The sequence below is a fragment of the Dermacentor albipictus genome, chromosome 10 (assembly GCF_038994185.2).
Source record: "Dermacentor albipictus isolate Rhodes 1998 colony chromosome 10, USDA_Dalb.pri_finalv2, whole genome shotgun sequence".
Taxonomy (NCBI): domain Eukaryota; kingdom Metazoa; phylum Arthropoda; class Arachnida; order Ixodida; family Ixodidae; genus Dermacentor; species Dermacentor albipictus.
In genome coordinates, this window is record NC_091830.1 from 97,119,299 (window position 1) to 97,139,209 (window position 19,911).

General features: G+C 46.3%; 1 protein-coding gene and 1 pseudogene across 5 annotated transcripts in view; one reads left to right on the plus strand and one right to left on the minus strand.

Annotated features, from left to right (window-relative positions):
• The window catches only part of LOC135897286 (probable cytochrome P450 12a5, mitochondrial), a 169,632-nt gene that overhangs the window by 97,779 nt on the left and 51,942 nt on the right, over window positions 1–19,911 (minus strand). The window lies entirely within an intron of this gene.
• LOC139051002 (uncharacterized) lies at window positions 17,120–18,938 on the plus strand (annotated as a pseudogene).

Genomic DNA, 19,911 nt, shown 5'->3' on the forward strand with positions numbered 1-19,911 from the left:
CGAGCGCTGAGAAGCTTAAATGGCCTTCAGGAGCCTATAGAACGATGCCAAAGACCTGTTATCTACCGCAGTATTGCTCTGGTTACAGAGGGACGGACGAAAAACATTACCCAGAGCGTTTTTTTTTTTCACTCACCAAACAGTAGATTGTGTGGGAAGCATTTTATCCTGGAAGATATTGTTTATGGCGACATTTTTTGGTGCATAACGTTTCTTCAAATAGCATTCAGTCTTATATAATGTAATATTGATTTACTTGATTGTTTCCATGATCTCTACAGCATCACAACTTCCTACGTCCGTATTAATAATCAGGTTCTTACAGCCTCAGGTGAGTTCCACTCGTTATAATGTCATACCTGTTTCTACATAAAATTGAAGCATAAATCATTTCATCCATGCTATTCCAAATTTCATGCACCTCACTAACATTTCTTTATCACCATTTATCTGGATGGGTGAATTGAACGCTACTGGCCTGCAATAAATACATTACATCGTGACGTAACAGTTTGTAATAAAGTAATACATATTTCCCCTTCTTTTGGCCTCAATGAAGTTGTTTCTGGCGCCAACAGGTTAAATTATATCCTGGACATACTTTTATTATGTGCTAATCAAGCAAAAAATGACTTCTCTTACGATATAATTCAGGGAGCCTCCGATCATTGAGGCATGTTGTTACCGCTCTCTTGTCGTACCTCCAAATCACGGCATACATTCATTAGTTTCTCTGGCTGCACTTGTACGGGTAACCATTAGATTACTGATCTCTTAGCTTATCATTTCCATGCGCTTTGCTCTGTGTCAGGCAGACTGGATCTACATTGCCTTGTTAATGAGCTCGAGGATCTTGTGAAGTCATGTATGGAACAACTTGTGTCCGTTAAAACGAAGAAAAACAATGCTAACCTTTCCTGGATCCCTTTTGACATCTTGCATTTATCTCGCCGTGTCCGTAGGCTTCGGTGTTCTAAACGAACCAACGATCGCATAAGCACGTACAGGTGTCAGAAGGGAAAAAAATTCACTTAATTTTAGGCTGTAAATGGCCAAATTTTTAAGTTTTTGCGCTCGACAGCCTGATCTGTTAAGAACGAACCCTCGTTAATTTTACCTCATGTTGCTTCACCCACTTCATTCACAATTGATAATGACGTCAGTACTGATCCACCAGTAATATCAGATGCTTTCAACGAGTATTTTCAGCCCGTATTTGTACCTGATAAAAACTTCCTTCCTTCTCTCAAAAATAAATTTTTTTCTGGAGCAATCAGTGCCATTGGCATAAACAATGAAGGTGTTTTAACCTTATATAAACTGAGATACTAAAAAAATGCACCGGTCCGGACGGGACACACAATGCAATCTTGGATCCTTATTCCTTGTGGTCGTCAATTTATCTGACGGTCATAGTCAATAAATCGTTATCATCTTTCACTGCTCCTTCCTCATGGAAGATGGCTGAAATTCGTCCTCTTTAGAAATACGGTTATAAGCTGTTTTCGTCGAACTACAATACGATTTCAATAACATCCCAGTCTTGCAATATCTTTGAACATATCGTTCTTAAACACATAGTGCTTTTTCTAGAATCACATAATCTGTTGTATAACATACAGCATGGGTTTGGGCGTGGTTTCAGTATGACAACGCTGTTAAGATTACGCATGGAATTTTTCTTAACCTTAATGTCGGCAGCCATTAACGCTATCTTTATGGATTTCTCTATAGCATTTGACACAGTATTAAATTGAAAACTCCTTGCTAAACTTAACGTGGTAATAAATAATGCTCAACTAGTTATGACTTCGCGCCTTCTTTCACTTTGTTACTAGTTTGTCTCTTCCAGCTCGACCGACTCGACTGCTATCGATGTGACATCTGGAGTACTCCAAGCCTATATATATGTTCTGCAAAAAATGGTATAAAGCTGGGTGAATACATGGTATTTGTATTTGTGCAGAGGCATTAAAGCTTTTACGGCGCTGCGAGAGTCCGAGAATATAATGGTTTTGTGTAGTTTAGTTTTCTTGATTTGTCTAACAGCGGACCGTATTACATAAGCCTGTACATTGAAGATGCTTTTTTCCAGGTGTAGGGCGTTGGTTTCCGAAAGCGATGGGATGAGAGCTGCAGACGAAACGCCTGGCGTGTCACTTTCAGGCGTCAATGTGAAGTTATGTGCACGAGCACTTGGACTGGAGTTTTAGGAAGTGGATTTCAATTTGCGCCACTGAACCGTATTTGGCTACCTCTACGAACGATGTGTCGCATTTCGTTGCTGTAGCAACTATATGCAAACTCCAAGCGCATTTCTACTGTCGCCGTCGCCGTAAGGTTCAGTATTCAGTCGAAGCGAGTGTTACGTCTCAACACCACACACGTGTTAATTGAAGGTTTGCCGCGTATAAAACCACCGCACCTACTATCTAGACGACAACGCAGCGTGGACAATGACAGTTGAAGAGCGCTCACCACCACCTAGAAACCTGAGCACAGAATGAAAAGTGGGGAACCACGACAAGGTACTGTGAGGCGCAGTTTATTAGACGTTTGAGACGAGCCAAATCACCACCTATCTTTCAGCACTTATCCAGCCATCAAGACAGCGTGTAAAACGACTCTTGCAGGGTTGCACCTAAGGTCCTCTCACCGCCTTTTACCTTACAGCCGGAGCGAAGAAGAAAAGTCGGTAAGGACGAACGAACTAGGTGTCGCTGGTTGATTTCTTTCCACAGATTCCAAACCAGTTTCTTCGGAGGCGGAGTTACTCCGGGTTACTGCGAGCATGGGCGAGATATCGCAATGGATTCGACGATGATTATTTATTACTGGACAGTCTTCAAATATCCCAGACGACTCACCTAGGAAAGAGGACGGTATTAAAAGCAGATACGCTTTGAAAGTGAGGACAGAGGGTCCTGATGTGAACTTGAACGTTCAAATTGCTACTGCACGAAGTGCGCTTCAGTAACTGGAGCTGTGTAACTAAGCTAGATAAGCCATTTTTCCTTCATATTATAGTGCATGGACATGGTGGATTCCATACCCTGAACGCCACCATAGCCGCAATATCTGGTTGGTAGCGGTTAGATCCAGAACGCAGTCCTCAAAATTTGGTATCGGTGGACCGGTGTACGTAGCTCCGGGAGACACAAACTTCGAAGATCTAGGGAAACTACGACGGTAGAGCGACTTCTGTGGATCCGGGATCAGCAGACCTCCTCTTCAAGACTCAGGGAGACATAACCGTCGCAGTAACGCCGTGGAGTCTTGGACCAGTCGAGGAAAGTGGAATGAGAGCAGCAGAAGGCTGTACCACCATCTGCGATCTGCGGACCTCGGAACGTGGCTCCGGGAGACACGACTTTTGCAGGCTGGAGTTTGGGCGAGTGCTTGAGGCACTAAGTTTTGCCGGACGACAAGAACACGGTTCTAAAGGGCAATTAGGTGTGATTGATGGCCACCGACTGTGCGGGTAATACAGGGGAAGTTTCGTCAGCTCTCGAAATGCATGAGATTTTTGCATTGTTAAAGAAAGAGGAGCTGTTGCCCTCGGCAGCAGAGCTCGGTATGGATATTACCCCTAGGTTGAGGAAGCCAGTTATTCGTGCTGCGATTGACAAAGAGGGTTTCAATGAGGCCAAACTCAAGGAGGCTTGGGAAAAGCTATGTCGCGAGAGGATAGAAAGAGCGGAAGAAAAAGAACGCGAGCTAATGGATGGAGAGAGCAAATAAAAAGTGGAAGAGAAGGTGTGCGAAAGGAAAGAAAGAGCGGGAAAGAAAGGGAAAATAAGACAAGATATAGTGAGATGAACGCACGGGGTAGACATGGCGCCGCCACAAATGCACAGCCTGGAAATTACGAGTTTTCTTTATCCGTACGAAAGAGGCGTTGACATCGGTGCATACCTGATTAACTTTGAACGCATTTGTGAGATGCAATAATTTCACCAGGACGCATGGCCGGAGCGGTTGTTGGAGCTGGTGCCCTAAGAATTAGCGCAGGTCGTAGTCCGACTGAGCGCCGCCGAGGCAGGCATGTACTGTTTAGTAAAGGCGGGTTTATTCACTAAACAAGCTCTCCGCAGATGAAGTTAGGGTGGAGCCGACTTCTTCGACCGAAATTCAGAGGGAAGGTAAGGCGCTGGATTACAGTGAAGAACTCAGTGCAAAGAAAGACGATGAAGTAGCTAGCTTGGGAGGCATAGTTAAGCCAGACAAGGAAATCGTTATGATTTCCTCGACAGGAACTGAGAAGGAGGATCAGGCACTGTGTTGCGACGCTGAACACCATACAGAGAAAAAGTATAAGGTATCTAGCTCGGGAAACGTTGTTCAGCCGGAGGAGTAAATCTTTCCGATTTCCCTTTCCTCAATTTAGCAAGAGAGCCAGGCGCTGAACTACGATGAAATCGGCGCGAAAAAACAGGATGAAACAGCTTGCTCCGGAGGCACAGTTAATTCGGAGGAAAGAGAGAGAGAGAAAACGTTTATTTGTATAGAGATGGGGTGACTTCTTCGTAGGGTGGAGCCCTTAGCTCAGGGCCCCATTGGTTAATGCCACTCCGCGTGCCCGTGGGACCAGCCGTCGCTGCTCTTGCGGATCTAAGCTGGTCAGTGCGGTCTCCAGGGAAAAGGTGAAAGAATAAGGGAGTAACAAGTAGGGTGTGGGTACTCCCAGGTGCAATGATATACTGCGGGCTTTGCTCCACAGTAGGGCAGTATAAGCGATATTGGGTTGTGTGTAAGAGGTGAAGATAATAAAAGAGGCAGGGGAATGAATTAATTTGAAGCTATCGCAACGCGACAGCATCTTCTCGGTTAAGGGAATTATGTGGTGGGGGGAAGTGTCGCCTCCTATCTCTGTAAGGTTGTACAGATTCAGTGTAGTTCAGCGGTTATGTCGGTGCGTCGTCTGGGTTTGGGAGTTCTTCCAATGGCGCCCGTTTAGCGAGCTCTCGGGCTACCGCATTGGCACGTTCAGCACCGTGGAAAGAGGCGTGCCCAGGTGTTCATACGATACACACCCTGTGTAACGCTGTCGGGTGTAATGATGTAAGGATGCGGTGTGTGTAGGGTGCCACCCTCCCTTGTGCCAACGTCCTGCAGCCGGTCTGTCTATCATTGACCGCTGTGATGGGTCCATCCGGTGCCGCTATGGTTGAAGCATGTACGATGGCTAGGGCGATAGCAGCTTCTTCCGTCGTGCACTGTCCACAGTGTTCAGCGTGACCGAAGCCCACAGAATGTCTGTAATGTCTAGTACGACTAGCCATAGGGCACGTCTCTGTGGGCACGTCGATGTATAGGACCGGTGTGTTCGATGTGCCATTGCCTAAGGGTCGAGCCAGGGCTTTGCTCTTGCGTTCCTTCGGACTCTATGATGGTCAGGCTGCATATTCCGGGGAATTAGGGAAAGGTGAATTTTGTTGCGAATGCAAAGTGCTAGAAGTGTGTTGTCTTCCTGTTGTGGTTTTCTTGGGGTTTGGTGTCCTAGCCAGGATAGAATGAGGCACCCTTGCATTGTTCATTGGAGACGTTGCGATTGGCTGTTAAGATGACCTTCGACTAGTTCGCGGATGGTGTTGTGCACCCCGAGTCACAGTAGGAGCTGCGTGAACGCATGTTGAGGGAATCCCAGCGCTGCCTTTAGTACTGCATGGAGGAGGGTGTCCATCTTGTGCGTCTCGGTCTGAGTCAGGTTAAGATAGCGTAGGTGGTAGGTTAATCTGCTAATTATGAAGGCTTGCACGATTGCGGTACATCTTTTTCTTGGAGTCATTGTCGGCAGTCTTTAATGAGCTTTATCAGGTTCATTACTTAGGTGATTTTAATATTAAACGACATTATTAAAAGCAGAGAGTTTCCGAGAGTGAGGACAGAGGGCCCCGATGTGAACTTGGAGGTTTGACTTGCTCCTGCATGAAGATGGGCTCCCGTAACTAGACCCCTTTAATTAAGCTAAATAAGTCCTTTCTCCTTCATTTTTTACAACCTCACGTAATAGTAGATGGGCTGGGTGCATTCCATGCCCCGAACGCCACCCTAGCCGCAACCGGAGAGAAAAGGGTCGCCGCGTGCCGTATGCTGTATATGCGAGTGAAACATGCAGACGAAAGGGAGGAATCGCGCAGTCTCCTTCACGCGGCAGGCTCCGGGCGCAGGGTAGAGAGAGGGCGCGTTTTCCTCCCAGCGGCCCACGTCCCCGCTCCAGGCCGGTGTATTTTGAAAGCCAACTGCGACGTGGACAAGATCCGCCGTGGGCGGGAAAGTGGAAGTGGGAGGGGCGGGGTGGGGGGAGGTCTACTCGGGGCGGCTTCGTCGAGTGCGCATGCCCGCCGGGACCGCTGCTTTGAAAGCCGTCTGAGGTGTGTACAAAGTCCGCCGGGCGCGAAGGGAACTGGCGATCGCGGCTCAATCTCATGCGTCATAAATGGAGCAAAGTCGGGACACAGCGGAGGAGGGAGGGGTTGGGAGCAGCTTCGACTGCGTCAACAAGAGCGTACTTTGCACGGCCGCGAGTGCTTTCGCGCGCGCCATATCTTGAAAGGGATCTCCAAACGGTACATACCTTTGCGCGCGCTGTGTTCCCGCCGCTCTTTCGCCAAGGTGATAGAGTGCACGAAGGGGACTTCGCTCGCTGTTGCTGCCGCGCTCGTTCACACAATCGTTTTGACAGCAAGTTTGCTCTGAAATTCTGTTGTGTGCAATTGGTAACTGCGTGGAATTTAGACTGAAGGGAGTGTGACAAGCTATTGAGCCGCATTGCTCGGAAAGCAACTGCTTTCCGAGCAATGCTGTAATTGGAGCTGTAATTGCTGACAGGCTACACCTTTTTCTAAATTGAAGTCGCACCACCCGATGAGGCGAGCATTCTTCCTCGCGGTCTTTCCAGAAAATGGCATTGTGCATGAGAAAGTTTGTCTGTTTGGGTTCAAGTGTGTTTCATGGATACACTGTACTTCTAGACATAGTTTTTAAAGAAGTTCTTTAAATCATCTAGATAGTTTTAAGGTCCCCTCACATTAGACAACAATATTTGCTTGTCCATATTGCAGAAGACATGGGTGCTTTGTGTCTCATATAGGAGCGCAACTTTCCTGTCACTGGCAGTTGTGTCCGTCGCCTCTTGCGGGGCGCTGGACACCCGCTCTTGCAAGCGGCTTGGTTGACGAGAAGACGCCTGTTCAAGAGTCAAGCTATTAGCGGCGAGAATTTGGAGTGGCGCCCTCTCGCGAGTGACTTCACGGCCAGTACGCCGCTCGCTGGGGCTCGCTCGGCTGCCGTGCGTGCTCGTTCCCATCATGTATGCTTGGGGTATGGGTGGCTCGAACCGTACTTATTGAAGGGTATGTCAGCTTCTTTCTCCAGCCATGCGTGAACCAGAGTTCCTTCTCCTGAAGCGCGGGAGTCAAAAAGTATGCGCCCTGAATATCGCGAGCTATGTAGCGTTGAATGAGTTTACTGGTATTACAATGGATATATGCGCCGTGTCTGTCCATAAATTCTCCGTAAAAGGAATGTCTGCAAATTCAACACGCGGAGTTGTGTATGATACATGGATAAACACTTAACATTCCCTTAGTATATAGACATGAGACACATTGTATTTCGCGTAGAAGAAAAAGCTTGATAATTGGCATCAGCAAGTTATCCGTGTTAGACACTGCCCAGCGAAGCTGTCATCATGATTCTTATTACTCTGGTGAGTTGTTCTAGTCAAATATGACCATTTATTATTGCGTAGAAGAAAGAGTTAGGCACGCGTTCCTTATGAAAAAGTTTGCTGCTACTTTCACCCCTCTCTGAAACAGGCCTCCAAAAATCGTATCGCTGATAGCTGCTAACACTACGGCGCGTCATGTAGAGTATTTACGTAGTTATTTCACAAATACCATAGTAGCAATCAACTGAGAGAAAAAGTTTCTTTGTTAAGATCGAGAGCCAATCAACTGCAGGCGATGAAATGTTTCATAGTGGCCCTCATTAGCATTTATCGACAATATGACACACCCCTGATTACGCAACGGTAGCAACCGACTGTCGGTATGGCTAGGCACACTTTGTTCGCGAAACACATCAGTTCACTACAACTTCAAATTGAAACCATAAAGCATTTTTTTACTGCGCCAATTGGAATGGCTAAAGTATTTTCGAGCTGCCACAGCGCAGCTTAGATTGCCTTGAAAAGGAAAATTCAAGCACTTTCTGTCTCACCATGTCTCGATCTAGCGTCGTGTAAAAATACAAAGGGAGAACTATTCCCATTGTCGGTATATAAAAGAGAACCTCGCCCAACTGCAGGCAAAATAAAGTTTGATCCAATCCAATGGCAAACATTCATAAAGAAAACACTACAAGCCTTACATATATTTTTACTTGATTTTTGACCCTCCACTGGGGAATTATGATATCTTGAATATGTCTCATACTACAAATGATTGACGCTTCAACTTCTTTCTGGCTGCAGCCATGTGGTCGAATAGGCATATTTCACTAAAAAATTTAGGCCGAGCAGCATGTGTCAGTTCGCCAAAGCAACAAGCACCAGTAAATTACTCAAATGCGTTGAACGCGTAGCACAGAAAAGGGAATATATATTGGTACATTCCTTTTTGTATTCTGTAAATAGCTGTGAGCCTTCATTAGCTTTACTTCAAATTATCGCAGTTTAAAATAAACATGTGAAGAACCACCTAATTTTGACAAGCAGATAAAGAAGCAAGTGGTGCTTGTAGAATCTAAACTGCAGCATTAGTTAAGTGCCCGTGTTACTGCCGAGCGTTTCTGTGAAGAAATCGAAAAGTTCGATATTACACCATGAACTACTCGTCGTGAGCAAACCGGTTTTAACGGATTAATATCAACGTAGCTGTTGTAGGAGTGATATATAGCAAGCGCTTGTGACATACTTAATGCACCGCCGCAGGTATGATATCATAACTGTATTCTTATGTCCTATGTTTGTGCAGTTGTCGATCTGCGCATGAAAAACCCGCAATGGGCTGGTCTGCGCTGCTTCGGCTGGCACTGTAGCGTTGCCTTTGAAAGCTGCATTGTCGTCTGAGAAATAAGCTCGTTGAATACATTTTCGCAAATGAAGACGTCCCAAAAATATATTTGAGACCGCCACAAGTATAAAAGCAGAGAGAACGTGGGCGAGCAGACGAAAACACCGCAGAAAACGCCTTACCCGCCGTGGTTGCTCAGTGGCTATGGTGTTGGGCTGGTGAGCACGAGGTCGCGGGATCGAATCCCGGCCACGGCGGCCGCATTTCGATGGGGGCGAAATGCGAAAACACCCGTGTACTTAGATTTAGGTGCACGTTAAAGAACCCCAGGTGGTCAAAATTACCGGAGTCCTCCACTACGGCGTGCCTCATAATCAGAAAGTGGTTTTGGCACGTAAAACCCCAAATATTATTATTATTATTAGAAAACGCCTTGACACCGCCCGAACTGCAGCAGACGACAGGCGCGAGTCCGTGCCCTGATGTCACGCGAGCGGCGCTCGCAGTGCCCCTGTAGTTCGTTCTAGGGGCTAATTGAGGCGACCAGCGCGGTGACCGATGACTCCCTGGAGGAGCCGCGCTCGCTGCAGCTGCTAAGAGGGCGGATCGCATCGTGACCGGCTCACTGTGTGTGGGCCTAACAGCCGCCGGAAGCTGTTCTGGCGCTGTCCCTTGACACGCTGCTTTTACGCAGCTATTCTTCGGCACGTGTGATAGACGCCTCTGTGCCACTTCGAATGATATGTTTTCCTTTAGGTTTGTTGTCACTATTATTTCTCCTTCTTACATGATGGACAAGTCCGCGAGTTTACTGCGTGCTCACCATCACAGATGACACACTGTAGAGGGATACTGCATTTTGGAAGGAATGGTCGTTGCTACTGCACTTGATGCAATAAGGCGGCCACGACTGCTCTCTCAATGGTGGCCGAACCATTGGAATTTAAAGCATCTGAGAGGACTGGACACGTACGACCTAACACAAAGTTTGATTCACCTGGCCACGATGGACTCGAGCCAGACACTCGAGTCACTTAACGCGTCGCTTCTCACCTTAGTACGCTGAAGTTTATAACATTCTGCTCACTGAAGCCCTCTAGGGTTCAGCCTCAGTCATTTCCAACAAATAATCATCTTGGACAACGCCCCGGGTGGTTTCATTGTACGGCGAGGGGTTACCGTTACGGTTGTTAATTCATGTTTAATGACGCAAGGGTCAGGTGTGGCGAAAGAGCGCCATGCTAGTGTTAAGGACTTTGTAGTGGTATTATGAGGGACTGGTGTCGTATTCAGATGAATACATACCGAAACCTGCACCACTTTACACCCCACGAGGTTCACTGACGAATGACCGTTGTGCACAGACACACCCACACTAAAACAAATCATATGGGAATTCCCCAGGAGGCCTCCGCACACAGACAGCCCCATATTACACCAACATCAACTAATGAGGAATAGGCAGTGGGAGGCAAGGCTGGCGAACGAGGGTCGGGAGAGCCAGTTGGCTCTTCTGGACCAAGCCCAGCGAGCCGCTCGTGCCAGTGGGGCCCTGGAATACGGGCTCCAACCATCGCGCCTTATTTTATTTATATTCAATAAAGTTTTTACTCGCTCTCTTATGGGTTCTGCGAATTTAATGTAACATGGCTGTAAAGGGGCCTAAACGAGTTGGTGTAAATTCTATAATGCCTACACGTAATAAAACCATGGAAATGGTTAAATATGTGTACTATAAACACTAAAATGCATTGGCAAATAACGATGGAATATACAAAATGTGTGAGATGATAAAATTGCCTGGAGCACTACTGCCTCGCCAGAGCCCTTGAAACACAAAGGCCTAGAGGCATGTGCTATACGAGACAACTATCACAGCGGCATCCTCTGTAGAGATGAGGCGCTACGAACGTATGGGGCTAATAACATGTAGCACGACATCTTTCAGGAAACATAGGATCGCGTTGATGTGAAAGAGTGGTTCTGCGCCGAGTAACATTACAGGATGAAGGGGGATGTGCGGCCGGTATATTAAGAGAAAATGTTTCTTTCTCTGAGATTCGGCTTCCCCACACTTCTGGAGGACGTTGAGGACGGTAAGCGTATCCCCGCATCTACCACAGGTTGGAGGCTCATTTCCAGTGAGTAAAATGTTATGGGTGCCAAATGTTTGTCCTATTCTTAGACGACAGAATAGGGCATCTTTTAAGCGCCATTTTGTTGCGGAAGGTCAGAAAACTAATTGTGGCTTTATTACGTGCAGCTTATTATTTGTTTCCCAGTCCCACAAGCGTTGCCAGTAGTTTCGCAATGCTTGTGCCCTCAATGCTCAAGTTTCAATGCCCTTATGGCCAGGCACCCAGGATATAATCACATGCTGGTTAGATATATACGCTTTAGACAAGACGGAATAGAGTTCATTTATTACTGGATTTTTGTGCTTATGGAATGAAATCAAGGCCTTCTCAACACTTAGGGAGTCCGTATATGTAACTGATTTTTGGAGTTTTGATTTCCTTATATGCTTCACAGCCGCCAATAGTGCGTAGGCCTCAGCCGTAAAGATACTTGTTTCCGGATGCAGTACATCGGATTCCGAGAAGAATGGACCGACAGCTGCATAGGACACCCCGTCGCGTGACTTCGATGCGTCTGTGTAGAACTCCATGCAGGAGTGCTTGTACTGGAGTTCCAGGAAATGCATTTCTATTTCAATCTCTGGAGCAGGCTTCGTAACTTGCAGGAAAGATATATCACATTGTATCAGCTGCCACTCCCAAGGGGGTACCAGCTTAGCTGGAACCATTAAGCGATGTTTGAAGAGTGGGACATCTATTTGAACGCTAAGCTCCCTCACACGCAGTGAAAAGGGCTGTCTTACGGAGGGACGATTACGAGATAGTGTGGCACATGTCATATCGTTGACTGTAATAAAACAGGGATGTTGATGATTTGTGTGAACTTTCACAAAACATGTTTGGCTTATGTAGCTTCGCTGCAGATTGAGTGACCACTCATTTGATTCTAGCTATAAACATTCAATTCGACTTGTTTTGAATGCGTCAGTGATCAGTCGGATCCCTATATGGTGGACGGGATCTGGCATTTTTAGCGCCCTCGCGGCGGCATAGTGATAGATCACGCCTCTATAGTCCAAATCGTGATCGAATTAGGCTCTTGTAAAGATTCATTAAACACTTACTATCGCTGCCCCATGTTGTGTGGGATAAAATTTTTAGTAAGGCAATTGCTTTAAAGCATTTCACCTTGAGATCCTTTATGTGTGGAATAAAAGTTAGTTTAGAGTCAAGTATGAGGCCTAAGAACTTGTGCTCTTTGTTCACAGGAATTTGCTGCCCATACATTTAGAAATTGGGATCTGCAATGAGCCCTTTGTTTCTAGTGAAAAGTACACAAGAACTTTTATTGGGGTTCACTTTAAATCAGTTTTCGTCTGTCCATTTGGACAGTTTGTTCAAGCCCTGTTATACTTGCCTCTCACACAATGCAAGGTTGCAGGATTTGAAACCTATTTGTACATCGTCTGCGTAGACGGAATAAAAAATGGCCGGTGGTAGAGATGCACGAAGTGTGTTCATCTTAACAATACAGAGTGTGCAACTGAGTACGCCTGCCTGAGGTACACCAGTTTCTTGAATAAAAGATCGCAATAATACGTTGCCGATTTTCACGCGGTAGGTACGTTTGGAGAAATAACTTTCTAGTAGGTTTAACATATTTCCACGACTGCCCATTTCCGACAAGTCTCGCAAGATCCCGCATCGCCACGTTGTGTCATACGTCTTCTTCATACCGAGGAATATCGATAAGAAATGTTAATGTGCAAATGCATCGCGGATATTTCCTTCAATGCGCACAAGATGATCAGTCGTGGACCGCCCTTCTCTGAAGCCACAATGATAGGGATCAAGCATATTGTTTAGTGCAAGGAAATGTGTTAGTCTACGGTTAATCATTCTTTTTTTCAACTAGCTTACACAGACAACTTGTAAGAGCTAAGGGGCGATAACTCGCTGCCAAGGAAGGGTCTTTACCCACCTCTCCAGACGGTTGTAACAATACCTTCCTTACATGAGGATGGGAGGTATCTGGCAGCCCAGATAGAGTTGCAAAGTGCCAGAAGTGTCATTTGTCTGTCTTTGTGTAAGTTTTTAATCATGTCATACATGATTCTATCAGCTCCCGGTGCAGAGCTTTTACATGTGCTCAATGCAGCTTCAAACTCGGCAATATTAAAAGGACCATTGTATAGTTCATTCCGAGGGCATTTACGATCCAGTGGCGTAAGTTCAGCTAATTGTTTATATTTGAGGAATGACCTTGTGTAATGCGTGGCGCTTCATACATGTTCGAAGTGTTCGCCCAGATCGTTGGCCTAGTCTTCCAAGGTAGTCCCTTCGTCGTTCACAAAGGGCAAAAGGTTGATTTGTGGCCGCTTTGGCTTTCTTACGCCATTCCATACTTTTAACTCTTGAGTATAGGAAGTGATGCCTAAGAGAAACCTCTCCCAGCAAGCACTCCTTGCCGGTCTCCGCATGCGCCTTCCTTATGATTTTGCCAGCTTAAATTCTTTGAGGTGTTCTGCAGTGGGGGGCGACGCAGCAAACCTTACGCTTCGTTTTGTTTGTTTCGTGCCAGTCTGCACTGTTCGTTCCACCAGGGGACCCGTATTTGTCATGAGAGGCCTTGTGTTTGTGGAATGAATTTTTCTTCTGCGTCGAGTATAAAACAAGTAAAATACGCTGCTGCTTCATCTATGCTAAAAACGGTGATAACATGCCGTGATAAGGAGGGTAATTCTTTAAAATGACTCCATTCGACGGAGGCTAGTTTCCACCGGGGCGTATGTGGGGGGCTTTAATTTGGACGTATTGAATTTAACATTACAGTGAAGTGGTCACTTCCATAGGAATTTCGATTACATGCCAGTGCATGTCAGGGACAATTGATGCACAGCCAATCGACAGGTGTATTGGCGAATGTGAAGTATGATGAGTATTATAATACGTGAGGTCCTTCTTGTTCAAGAGGCACGTACCGGAGGTCACAAGAAAATTTTCAATGAAATGACCTCTCGCGTAACATCGCGAGTCTCCCCACATGGTGTTGTGAACGTCAAAATCACTTACGATTACGAATTACGATTACGATTACAATTACAATTACGATTACGATTACGAATTACGATTACGATTACGAATCGCTTGCGATTATGTCGGGGTCCGGAAGCTCATCAATTAGGTTATAAAAATTGCCTTTTGCGAAATGATAATTAGGCGCTATGTATATGCCCCATACAGTGATCAATTTATTAAAAAAATTGCCTGAATCGACACTGCCTCAAGGGGCGTCTGAAGGGCGACATGATGACAAACTACGGACTTGTCCACTGTTATTGCTACAGCGCCAGACGAGGTGTTCGCCTCGTTGCGGTCTTTACGGCGTATGGTGTACGGACGAAGAAAGTTTGTGTACATTTAAGGTGTGTCTCCTGAACACACAGCACCTATGGGTTCTATTTCTGTAAGAGTTCTTTAATGTCGTCGAGGTTGTGGATAAGACCTCAAACGTTGCAGTGTATTATTGGTGTAGGCATATTGTTCGTGCTTTTTATGCTGTGTGTCAAGAGGAGTCAACCTGTAGAAATGACTTACGGAGCCTTTTCAGGCCCCGTGATTCGGGTTTTGTCTTTCTTGGAGGCGTCGCGAGATTCGCGTCCCTCCCCAGGTGCTGTATGCGCCGTCTGGCTCAAGGTTGTGCCCATCGACTCTAGAAAGCCGCTGGACTTTTGCTCAAGCAAGCTAGCTGTTGTCACCGCAGGCCTTGCCTCGAAAAACAAGGCCTTGCGGGCCACCAAACCAGAGGTCGATAGGCCCTCCTTCAGGAACGGCGCAGCAGCGGCTGGCTGCTGACGCCACGGGGGCTGGTGGTACGGCCGCGACCACACTCTTTCTGGTCCCGGCCGTACCCGGGGTCTGCTACAACGTTGCCCCATTGCGCGCCGCATCAGCATACCCCGAGGTGTGGAAAAAGGAAACACGTTAGCACGCTTTTTTTTTTAAATTAGACATTTTCTTTGTGATACTGTCTTTTCTTTTTTCCATGTGGGGCAAGTTCTAGAGCATGCTGCATGTCCACCGTCACAGTTGGGACCAGCGGAGTGTGCCATTACAGTTGTGCGATTCGTGTTCATGTTCGCCACACTTTGCACAGGTCAGTCGACCACGGCAGCTTTGCGAACCATGGCCATATCTCTGAAACTTGAAGCATCTTCGGGCGTTTGGGATGTAAGGCCTCACTCAAATTTTGTATATCCCGTTTCTAGGGTTTCTGATATCACGCTAGATGCAAAGGTGAGGATGAGCTGCTTAGTTGGAATATCCTGGTTGTCTCGCTTGATCTTTATTCTTTGCACTGGAATCGCATTGTGCTCGTTCCAGCACTTCAGGAGCTCTTCCACGCTCGGGCTCAAGAGATCTTCATCAGAGATGACTCCTTTACATGTGCGCAAGATTGATGGGGGTAACAGTGATTGCCATATTACGGAATGCTAAGAGATTGGAGAGTTTGCCTTGTTGTTGAGTGTCGTGGACCTTAAGAAGAAGGTCGCCACTGCTCATTTTCGTCACTTTCTAGCCAGCACCTAGTGCGTCGGTAAGGCATTTAGCTACGATGATACGTGAGATAGTTCTGACTGTCTTTACGGGATGTTCGCTGTGTATCGCATGGTAGCGGGGGAAAGTTTCTTTTCGCTGGCTGATTAGCTCAAACGTTTCTTCACTGCGCCCTCTTTTTGAAAGAAGACGATCGGAAGGAGTGCAGAATGACGTCTTAGCATTGCAGAATTCATTTATTTCGGTAGCTACTCCAGCCACCGATCACCCAGCCCAACAATGGGACGGCACGAGTCCGGCAAGAAACGCAGAAGCCCGCTGTACGTAGCTAAATAACCTGCTATAAAATACGAAAGATGGATACATACAGCAGATTAACCCTTGCCGTCTAGAAATTCGGAAGTGAGAAGAAGTGAGAGGAGAGGAAAGAAGAAACGGCGAGAGGGAAAGCAAAAGATTGAATACAGGGACAGGAAAAGGCGATTGGCGATTTTCTACAGATGGGTCGGTCTGGAGGTGCCGTCTGTGTGAAGCGGAGGCCGAAGAGGTGTGTTCCCTCCGCCGGGAGGCCTTGGAGGTCGAAACATCCAGCATCGGCTCAACCACCAGGATCTCCCATTGCCCAGACACGGCTAAGCGGCGCACGACTACACGCGGGAGGGTCCAACCCTCGTGTGCTCGGGTACATGGTGTTGCAACACACCAAATGCCTCCTGATGCTAACGCCCCTGCGGAGGGTGGGGGAGTTAACCGTTATTCAGGAAGTCTGCAAGTGGTATTTGATTAGGCACATTTTATATAGTTTTGGATCACGGAACTCCAAAAGGAGATGTCCCTTCCGAAAATTGGAAAAATTGGCAATGGCGTTGCTCGGCTATACCAGGATGTACACAGCGAAAGCTAAAGCATAGCATGGTTAGCCTTGGTTAATTTTGATTGAAAGTCCAGGTCAGTCTGGCGTTATATTCCTCTGTTTCCTGGGCGATTCGTTTCCTCTTAATCTCGTTTTGATGTCGGTTCTAGACCTCCTCCTGCTTATCAGAACTGTCCTCGTCCATACTGCCGCCTCAACTGTGGTGGCGACGGACGCGAGCTCTCCTTTTCAATCCTCCGACATATTAGAGAGTTTTAGTATAGCGTAAAACGCTTGCGTTATCGTTAGCGTGCTACGCAACGCTAACGCAAAGAAAGGCTGCACTGCGCGGCACAAGGCAGTGTTTTAGAATAGCGGAACGGAGCAAAACGCTAACGCTAACGCAAACATATACGGCGCCATCTAGAAGTAAAAACACAAAGTAGTGGAAAGCCAAATCTACACAAAATGTCGAGCTGATCCAATGCCGAATCCGCAAGTGTGTCCGTAAGTCAAGCTTATCCAAAGCCTCAATCGCTGCGTTAATTACGCATGTATGTCTTTGGTTTCAGTGTTGTTATATTGAGGGTCGCGTAACACCGATTATTCTTAGCATGCCGCGATCGAGTGTTCTGTGGGACCCATATTACCTGTCCTTTTTAAGTTAGGATGATATAGATGCCCTCCTGCTTCGGGAACGAGAGCGACCGCGCAGGTTGTACGTGTCCTCAAGAAGCGGCCTGCCCAACATCGAGGCCATTCCGGAAAGTACGTTTCGCCGGCAATTTCGCTTCCAGAAAGCGGATTTCCCACTTCTTCTCAGTGCCCTGCAGATACCGGAGCATGTGACGAGCGCTCAGGGAGTGCGCGTCTCGGGCTACAAAGCGCTGTGCATGTGTCTGCGAAGGCTGGCGTATCCAAACCGGTTATGTGATCTCCAGGAATACTTTGCGAGGCACTATTCCGTGATTTCAAGTTTCACAAACAAAGTAATGCTCCATGTAGAAAGCAAGGTTGGCCTTCTCCTAGATGAACTCACCGTTCATCAGTGGTTGACGCCCGAGAACTTGGAAGCAATGAGCGAGGTAAGCGTCCCTCGTTTGAATGCGATATTGTTTTCAGCAAAGCGTGCTCCATCCATGGTGCCGCAAAATTTATCTCATCTACGTAATGTTAAGTTATCTCAGCCGATTTTTGTTTCTTTTCTGCAGCGTCACCGTTTGTTCTTTCGTTTACAGGCGGTTAATCGTAAAGGTGCGCCTTTGAAGAATTGCTGGGCCTTCATAGACGGAACGGTGCGGCCCATTTGCAGACCGTCACAAGATCAGCGCATTTATTTTTCTGGGCACAAGCAGGTACATGCCTTAAAGTACCAATCGTTAATGTGTCCAAACGGCTTGATATGCGAGCTGGATGGTCCGTACCCCGGGAGCAGGCATGATGCTGGTACGTTATCGAGTGTTCCTATATCTATTAGCAAGCCAAGATATGAATATATGTTTACGATATGGCAACCCTATAAGGGTACTAACCAGATATTACAAAGAATTAAGAACGTAGTTAAAGTGTTCATTGAAATTTATATTGAAGTTCATATTGGCTTGTGAGCTCTACGGGAATGGTTTCTGTATTTTTATTGGCCCTTAAGCACCACTAGCCAAACTTATTTGTGTGTGGTCTAATCGAAGCTCTTCTTTTGACTTATGTTCCGCGTTACGTAAAAGAAAAAAAACGTGTGCAACTCATTTTACCTGTGCTTAACATGTTTGCATAGTTGTCTAATGTGCACAAGGTAATTTAAGCAGGTACCAGGGTGCAGTACCTAAATGAAATAAGTTTGCCTACATGCAATACTTTTTTTCTGGGACCTTTTGCTAGTACCATATGATCCCAATTATGAAGTGCACAGACCGGGTTTCAGTTGCTTCTCTGGCACACATCTTGTACTTGTGTTTCATCGGAATAAACTTGGTTATTTCAATGGTTATCCGCGTGTTTATTGTCTGCTGCTATGCTTGTTTTCATGCTTCATGTGCAGGGATCCTCCGGGAGAGCGGGCTCTATGAAAAGCTTGAACAGCTGAATGGAGAACCACCAATTTGTCTTGTATGGCGACCCTGCCTATCCACTCCGTCAGCTACTCATGAGACCATATGGGGGGCAAGGCTAACAAAACAACAGCAGGATTTTAATATTGCTATGAGCAGCGTCAGACAGTCAGTTGAATGGGGGTTTGGGAAGATCATCTCTGAATTTGCCTTCCTAGATTTTAAAAAAAACCAGAAAATACTACTTCAGTCCATACCTCGTATGTACAGAGTGGCCGTCCTACTCATCAATTGCCACGCTTGTCTGTATGGTAACCAGGTGTCTTCATATTTTGACCTGCAGCCTCCTTGTCTGCTGGATTACCTGAAGCCTGCCACGCAATAGTCAGTGGAACAAATTGCATATGTTTAAGTTTAAATGCATAAGTTTAGCGTTGTAGTGTGTATACAGTAATTTCTAAACTGTTTCATAAGACGTGCAAGTGCCTGCAACAACACACTTTTTTTAAGAATAAAGCAACAGTACACACTTGTTTCTTTTGGTGATGTTTATTGCAAAGAAACTTTGCTTGTAAGCGTGTCAACAACTCGCAACAAGGCTTGTTGATTTGAGCTCAGGATTTCATTCAGTTGCTCCCTTTGCTTGAGCTCTCTTTCCCGCAGCTCCATTTCTCTCTCACGGAGCTTACACTCCTTCTCCATCTTACTCTGTCGGAAATTATATTTTCTCTCCGATTTTCGGTCCTTGATCTGTAATTCCTCTCTCCTCAAAGCTATTTTTTCAAGCTCCACCTCTATAGCTTTTTCTTTTAGTTGCCTCTCATGGAACCACCTTTTTTCTAGGAACTCGTGGTCCGCATTGCCAGCTGCAGTGTTGGTCCTCTTCCGTTCTGCATTGAACATTTTGGATAGTGTTAATGTAATGGAGTAATACCACTACGTTTTCACAATCAGTTTTCAGTGTAGCCTGTACATAATTCATTCTTCACATCACACGTCCAACGTTGGTAGGCATGAGGCACTACCGTCTTCGATATATGCATTTATAAAAATGATTTGGAATAAGTGTAACGCCACATGTCTGTACTCCGATGATGCCAGCAGTTGAGAGACAGCACATTAGACTTTGTCAAGCAGGAATGTAAACGAAGTTTTGAAGTACAAAAGCCAAATTACAAGATTCAGATAAGGTCTGTTTTGACCGTAAATTGTCATTTTCGTCAGTGTCTCGACTCTTAAAAAATGCAGCATGTCACGTGCTGAATAATACTCACTGCTACCACCCTGGTTCCTAGCTGTGCGGCCTGTGTCGTCCTTCTGTGTTGCGGATGGACCGCTGATGCCGCTAGGGCCTGCTT